This window comes from Tursiops truncatus, chromosome 8, assembly GCF_011762595.2.
Source record: "Tursiops truncatus isolate mTurTru1 chromosome 8, mTurTru1.mat.Y, whole genome shotgun sequence".
Classification (NCBI taxonomy): domain Eukaryota; kingdom Metazoa; phylum Chordata; class Mammalia; order Artiodactyla; family Delphinidae; genus Tursiops; species Tursiops truncatus.
In genome coordinates, this window is record NC_047041.1 from 79,549,103 (window position 1) to 79,557,473 (window position 8,371).

General features: G+C 39.6%; 1 pseudogene; it reads right to left on the reverse strand.

Annotated features, from left to right (window-relative positions):
• Nucleotides 1-1,967: 1,967 nt before the first annotated feature.
• LOC101321163 (glyceraldehyde-3-phosphate dehydrogenase pseudogene) lies at nucleotides 1,968-2,902 on the reverse strand (annotated as a pseudogene).
• Between the last annotated feature and the right edge of the window lie 5,469 nt (nucleotides 2,903-8,371).

Sequence of the window (8,371 nt, forward strand, 5' to 3'; positions counted from 1 at the left end):
CTAGGTTTAGCCATTGCTTCTCTCTTACTTAAAGTAATTTAGTCCAGCCATTCATCTGATACTCATAACACATCTGCAACTTCCCTGTCAAGTGGTAAAACAGCTTATGCCTTCAAAATGGAAATGACAGAGTTCCTATGTCATCTAGAGACACCTTGGACAGCTCTTGGCTTTGAAAGTTAAAATATCATAAAGTTGAAAACATCTTAAAAATGAAATCCTTCTTCCAACGAGGATGTTCAGATTCTGTCCCTTGAACTATGTAGACGTTGTTTCTTTTTTCTTTTTTTAGCAATCCTTTTGTCTTCTCTGAACTTTCCTTTTTTCAAGAGTAACTATCTCTGGTTCTTCATCTGGTCTTCGTAGTGCAGTTTCAATTCTCTTCCCTTTCCCTGTTCCTCTTGGAACATGTCCAAAGTTAATAAACCAAGTGTGATGTGCTCAGCCAGCTCTTCATCCTCTTTCTTCTAGTAACAGATTCTGCTTTTCCCCACACCCTAGGCAGCCACTGGCCAAGAAAGTGATCATATGACAAAATCATGGCCAACCATATTACCCCATCTCTCTGACAGTAGTGATTCGGACAAAGGTTTCTATATGGCTACAGCATGGCCAAACAGAATTCTTCTCAGGGATTGCCGTCAGGGTACAGGGCCAGAAGCTTTCTCTTTCCACTGTAACAGCTAAGCTGAGACTCTTGATAGTAATGGTCCCTGACAGTGGTGAAGGCCTGTATGAAATAACAGAGGGTAAGACCAGCATGCAAAATGAGCAGTGATAAGCAGAGATGAGAAATTCGCTCTGAGACCCTGTTTTCCATCCCTCAAGTCAAGGTTCTAGCAGCTCTTTCTCCAGGTTTGTAGGTTACCTGAAAACTCTTCTCAGCCCTGTAAGCCAAAAAATTCCTTTCTTGCATATGGAGTCTCTGTCATTAACAAGGAAAAAATCCTGATCAATGCACCCCATATTAAGGTATAGAGTTTGGAACTGAAAATACTGAAAAAAACAAGCGTGCCACCTCCCTTTCTTCAGATAATCTTATCCTACAGTAAGACCTCAGAATCTTTTCATTTTCTCAGCAGCCACGTCAACACTCCTGACTCAGAATGAGCTTGTTAACAAATAAAATACCTATGAATTTCATATTTAATCTGATGTACTAATGAGTTTAGATTCTTTTAGAGCCCTATTCTAGAGTCCAACATATTTGTTCTTTCTCCAGCTTCATGTAATTTGCATATTTGAAAAGCTTGTACTTCCTGACTATAGCTTGGTGACCTTGGACCAATCTTTCAATTTAGGTAATGTAAAATTTGAAAACTATCTATCTTTTTGGTTATTGTGGGGATAAAATTCATGTCAGGGGATTAGCACAATGCCTAACACATAGTAGGTGCTCAAGTGTGGTAGCTATTTTTAAAAAGAAAGAAAAAAAAAAGAGAGACTTTTGATAAACAATAGAAAATTGTGCTCTAGGAATTAATCAGTTCAGTAACTGGGATCTTTGATATGGTTGTTAGGCACTTACTTATGAATCTATTTCCCTGTACGATTATCCAGGTTATGTTTCTGTTTTGACTGTGCCAAATGCCTTGCTTAATCCAGATGAACATAAGCCACCTCTTTAGAAATTTTGTCCAAAGGAGAATGAAGCTAGTCTGACCTGACTCATCCTTTATAAACTCCTCCTAGCTTCTGCGGATCTCCACTTTCATTTCTAATGTTCACAGACTATCTCTTTTTTCCTTTCCTTTTTGACTGTGCACATTGTTCTTTATTGATGATACATGACCAGGGAGGGCTCCCTAATCCTCTCCCTCTTCTTCAGGAGCTCTGGGGTGGAAACTGTTGAGGATGGGATATTCTCAGTGTGTTGGGGGATTGAGTTGGGGCAAGAACTCCTTAGGAACTGAGGGCTTCTTTCTTCCTTATCTTGTTTTCACTGAGGCTGGTGGTCCAGGGATCTCTTACTCCTTGGAAGCCATATGGACCATAAAGCCCACCACCCTTTTGCTGTAGCCAAACCCATTGTCATAACAGAAAATGTGTTTGACAGAGCAGCTACCGAGGGCAATGCCAGCCCAGCATCAAAGGTGAAAGTGGGAGTATCACTGTTAAAGTCGCAGGAGGCAGCCCGTCCTCAGTGTAACCCAGGATGTCCTTTAGGGGGCCCTCTATTGCCTGCTTCACCACCTTCTTTCTCAATGTCATCACATTTGGTGGCTTTCTCCAGACCACAGGTTAGATTCTTGACTCATTGGAGCTGGGATTTGGGATCTGGGAGGCCATGCCAGTGAGCTTCCAATTCAGCTCAGGGGTGACCTTGCCCACAGCCTTAGCAGTGCCCATAGAAGCAGGGATGATGGTCTTCTGGGCAGCCCCACAGCCATAATACCACAGCTTCCCAGAGGAGCCATCTGCGATCTTCTGGGTGGCAGTGATGGCATAGACCGTGGCCATGAGTTCCTCCATCATGCCAAAGTCATCATGGATGACCTTGCCCAGAGGACCCAAGCAGTTGGTGGTAGAGGAGTCATTGCTGACAATCTTGAGGTTATTGTCATACTTCTCATGATTTATGCCCAAACATGCGGACATTGGCAGAATGGACAGAGATGAGGATGACCCTTTTGGCTCCATCCTTTCATAAGCCCCAACCTTGTCCAAGTTAGTGAAGACATCAGTGGATTCTACAACATACTTAGCACCAGCATCACCCCATTTGATGTGGGTGGAAGCTTGCTCCTAGAAGATGAAGATGGGCCTTCCGTTGATGACAAGCTTCCCATTCTCAGCCTGATTGTGTCATAACTTGCTATGGGTGGAATCATACTGGAGCATGTAGACCATGTAGCTGAGGTCAGTGAAGGGGTCATTGATGCGCAATATCCATTTTGACAGAGTTAAAAGCATCCTGGCGACGAGGCATCCAATGTGGACAAATCGATTTACTCTGACCTTCCTGACTGTCTCAGGGATGGGGCCAGTATTGCACAAGAAGATGCAACTGTCTGTCAAAGAGGAAAGAGCAGAGAGCCCCACTTCTTTAATAATTATGAAATTGTGCTTGAGATTCACCTGAGGCTTTAAGGTCTAAAGTTTGTATGTAGCTAATTACTGTCCTTTTTAAAAAATAAGAACCACTGTTTATTTGCAGCCTTGTGGCACCAAGACCGTCGAAAATAGCACAATAATTTCAAACACAGGTTTTTTAGTAGCCTGAAATGTAGCCTCATTTAATTCAACAGGTGCTTTCCTATAATTCATCCAACTACACATAATAGGAAGTTCCTCTTACCAATAATGTTCGTTATGCTTTTTTTTCAGTCTGAAGATCATTCTCAACACATAAAAATTATGTGTATATAAAAATATATGAATATATGTATATAATTTTATTAGTTCATAAAAGAAATCATTACATGTCAAAATTTCAAGTTTACTTTATTACCCTTGCTCTGGAAATTGGCATCCGTGCATCTAGGGTTCTAAATGTTATTCCCTGCTTGCTCTCAACTGTTTTCGTGAGTGAATCACTGGGCACCACCTACACTTTGTTCTCATGTCAGACCTGCAGTTCTCCATAATAGCAGTCAGTCTCACAGGTTTATCTGTGTACTTTTTTCCTTTCTCTTTCACATCCAATTTAATCATTTGATTATGCCAGATACAGTTTAGACAAATACATTCTTCCTTGCCCTTATGAAAGTCACTCTAACTGAGCTTGTCAAGTGAAGCTTTACCTTAGAGGCACCTATATTCATACAAATTAAGATATGGTCAATAATTATAATAAATTCCTGTTCATTAACAGTTCCTAATTTATTATTACTCCTTAAGATACTGTTGTTTTTAATTTTTTTCATGTTTTTCTTAACTGAATCACACATTTTTGCCTTACGTAGCATCAAGTCAACAAGCCTTATCAGATAGTTAGTGGGGGGAGACATTGTCTGTCTCTGTCTAGGCTAGGTGCCTCACAGACATCTCAGTAACAGAAGTATTTCATTGTGTAGGACACTTGGTTTATCAAATTAAATGCATATTAGAGAGCTAACTGGGAAAAAATAAAATTACAACCCCACAAAGCCATTAATTAAAGTTATCATAAGAAAGGATTATGATGACTTTCTCTTGCACATTAGGCTGTGTGCTTTTGTTTTTGTTTTTTGTTTCTTCCTTTTCTTCCCTTATCCTTTCAGGTGGCCTGGAATTCAGGATAATTGCAATTGCCCCTCATTATTATGCTCTTGTATCTTGTAACCACCGAACATAGGTTCGGCTGCTCACTGCTCACATGCCAATAATTCTAGAGGCAAATGTCCCTAGAAAAGAAAGCTGCTTTAATCAGAAAAGCTGGCTCTCTGGGGAGACGGTGGACTTGTGTCCAGAGACCAGCTCCGAAGATTCTCCTCAGTCATGACAGTTTTTAAAGGGAAAAATGCGGGGGCAGGGGGAAGAATCTCAGTGAATCATCAAGGCGGGAGGTTGGGTTCTGCCTCTCCATTGAGTGCAGACTGGCTTTCTCTTCAGATGTTATCTTGCCTGAGTGATCTGCCTGCAGCATTGCTTAGAGGGGCTACTGGGGGAAGAGAGCTAGTCTTCTTTTTATCTAGGAAAAGAATCAACAGGTTAGACAAGGCATGGTGTGCATTCGGGAGAGCATAAGTCCTGAGTTAGTTTCAATTGCTTAGTGATCACATTCCTTAATTAGGTCCTTTTAAGGTTAGAGGGGAACAGAAATAGGCAAACAGGAAAGCGGCAAAAGAGCTGCTTTCATTGTAATCTCCTTTGCCTCTCTGCTTGCTTCCCATCCTCCACAGCTTATAGGTGGAGGCAAGTATAATGCCACTCAGTGTCATTGCTTGGAAGTTTAAAATTTCAATACAATCAACTAAAGCATCAAATACAAAATACAAACTATCAGCATGCATTATCTACAAGACTTATCTGCAGATTGGTTAGAAAGGAAAGAAAAAACGAGAAGAAATATTTTCTAGGCACACTTCTTCCCTTCTAAAAATCTGGGTCTAGTTTTTCCGAATGAAAGTGAATAGAGTCAACGCTAGGAAAGGTGGTACTTAATGTTTACCTCCCTTTCTTCCCAAAGAGGCTTCACTGAATTCAGATTTAATTATTTTATCCTTCCCTTTGGTAGTAAACAGATACTCTTTTGGTCCCATTATCTGATGATTGCACCCTGATTTTTCCTTGAGAAAGTACTACTTTCCCATTCTCTCAGTTTATGGGATCCGAATGAACATTGCACACAGGAATGGCTTCCCTCTGCCTAGGGATGAACACTAATCCAAGTTGGTCCATTTAGAGCTAGTACTGGGGGCTTCTGATGAAAAGAACAGAAAAGCAAGGTTCTTTCTCATGCAGTTGCCAAGAGAGTATAATGCAAATTAAAAGCCTTGACATCTATTTTGCCAGCAAGAGGAAGTCTGAAGCTAAGAAGGAAACCCACACAGCGCAAAGCATAGCCGAGAGATGGAAAGAACAAGTCTTAGTCTTGATAAGGACTTTTGAGTACCTGGATTCAGCTGCTCCTAAAGCCACTTATTTCTAAGAATCTTGAGCTACGTAATATATTAAAGGCCTGTTTTTGTTTAAGCGTGTGGAGACGGAAGGTTTTCCTATCTCTTACGAATGAAAGAATCTTGCCTCATACATCATTTTCCTCCCAAAACATCTCTCTTCATCTTCCTGAGCACTGAAAGACATATCATTTATCTGCTGTTCGTTTTTCCACCTTGTAAAAAAAAAGTACACTTAGAGACCTGTTTGTCTGTATTGCCTCTTCTCATTAGCCTCATTCTCATGTCATGCTCATTTTTTGAAAATCTTATTACTGTATTCCCTGGGTCCTGAAAAGTGATTGGCCCAATACTAGTAAGCATTCCTCCACATTTCTCTGTCTCCTGTATTGGAATTTTCCCACTCACATAGCCTTTAGCTCATCATGTAACTTCTCAGAGTTACTTATCTGATTTACATATCCTTTCTTGGTTATATGTGAAATCCAGTCATTTTACTCTAACCTTTAAATTTAGTGTAAAAATAAAGGCCTTGTTAATTGAGAAGGAAATTGAAATTAATGTCTTTATTATGAGGGAGGGGGACCTTAGGAGCTCAGTGTCTTAAATATCGAGTTGATTTCCTCACCTGCAAAGACTTTAGTGTCAGTATTTAAAATTTGTAGTTCATTAAATATTAAATTTTAGAATACTAAAAGTATTACAGTTTATTCATGTATTTTTAAAAATTTAAATCTTAGTTATCCAATTGTTAATTATTCTTAATAGCATAAAAGAGTCTTTATTTATTTATTTTTCTAATTCACTAATTCTCTTTTCTGAGACAAAAAATCAAGATACTTCTCCTCACACTTCCCTTGGTACTATTCCTTCCCTCCTCCTCTGGCTCTTTCTCCCCCACTCCTCCTTCTTTATCTGACTAGATTCTTTCAAAGAGCCTACTTTACATTTGAATTGCAACACATACGTTTTAAAAACTGGTGGTTAAATAGCAGTATGTTTCCTATTCATTTCTTTTAATTTTCCATAATTTGGGTCTCAATGAGCTGTTATCATATACAAACAGCCTGGCCCCTTGAGATGTTCTGGGATGAAGATAATTTGTACACATTGTGATTGTTAATAGAGAATTTGTTGTACAACACATTCTTTACAATGCAGTGAAGATAATTATAATTGGGGGCACAAAATAAAACCTGCTCCAGCTAGGAAATTGTTCAGATACACATGTTATTTTTATGCATCTCCTGGGGAAAGGGCAGGCCATGTCAAGGACTTACATTTGATATTAAAATATCAAATTGTCAAATGATAACACCTTCAGGGAAACATGCTTAACTACCTATTCAAATTACATTTTAAATATTTCTCTCCAAGTGAAAATGTATCATTTTTAATATCCTGAGGCTGTTTGTCAAGGTGGTTAAAAGGGTGAGAAGCTATTAAGAAAAGCACATTTTTGAAAAGGACACATAATCTCTGCATTGTGTGTAAATTATGGTAGCAAACCAAGTCCAGAAACATATACATGGAAGGAATAAAGAAGAAAAAATAGTTGTGATGGATAGGGAGGAAAATGAAGTGAAAGTGTGACAAAGCATCTTTTTTTAAATTGTGGGAAATGTCCTTCGTGAGACGACTGAACTTGGAGAGGAATCCAGAGAAAAGAGAAATGCCAGGCATATTGTCTTTCTTTTCAACCAATGTAAAGGATACTGTTGTGAGCCACACTGGCCCCTTTTCAGGACTGAAGGAATTATGCCCGCAGTTGCTGGGAGTATGACTGCTGACAGCTCTTAATTGCTAACCCTCTCCAGAAATCGCCCTAGGCTAGAGAGAGCTGCCTCTGATGGAACAGCCTGTATCCCATGACTGGTTGGTCCCTGAGGCCAGAGGTCCAGACTCCTTGACGCAGGGAGAGCTAACTCTGGAGGGCTTTCCCAGCTTCCCTGTGGGGACAGCTGCAACACTTGCTGAAGATGAATCAACTTCTCTCTGCCCAACTCTGCTTCCTTCCTGTCCCTTGCCCTCCCCAGGTGTGGATCCTGAGGACCTCAAATAAACGTCTTGCATGTTAATCTCCAACTCAGGGCTTCCCAGGAAGCCCAGTCTACCACAACGTATGCAATTATTTCTCTGGTTGCTATTGTTTATTGAGTAAATATTATGCACGAACCCGTGTCCCCTGCATCGGCAGGCAGACTCTCAACCACTGTGCCACCAGGGAAGCCCTCTGCTTGCATTTTTAACCATAATGTTTTTCTCCCCTTTCCTTGCTAAGATGAACACACATATACATATGGACATGTGTGTATATGTAGGGGTGTGTGTGTGTGTGTGTGTGTGTGTGTGTGTGTGTTGGTATAAAATCTTCAGATTCAGTTTCAAATTAACTTTTTGTCTTAGAATAAACACTCCCTTTAAGCTGACTTTATATATTCCTGTTTTGATATGAAAAATAGAGACTCTATATCCAAGATTTCAGGATATGCCTCACAGCTTCCTCTAGTTACGTGAGTATGTTGCCATTTCCAAAGTCTTTGAACAATTAGATTTAATCACTTATTTCTACTATACACAATGCTACAGTACACAAGCGCTTATAGCTATAAAACAAACTATTTTTGTATTTTTAATTGACTTTATTTCCTAGGATAGACCAAAGAAATGCTTGTAAGAGATGAGTAAGCCCTCTCTGGATTGAAAAATTTTTTAAATCTTAAAGTCCTTCAGCAACTTAAAGTGATAATGGATCTTTAATTTCTTTAAGTATTTTGATTTCTCTGAGTTCCCAGTTGGTTTTGAAGACTCAGGTACAAGTAAAAATATTA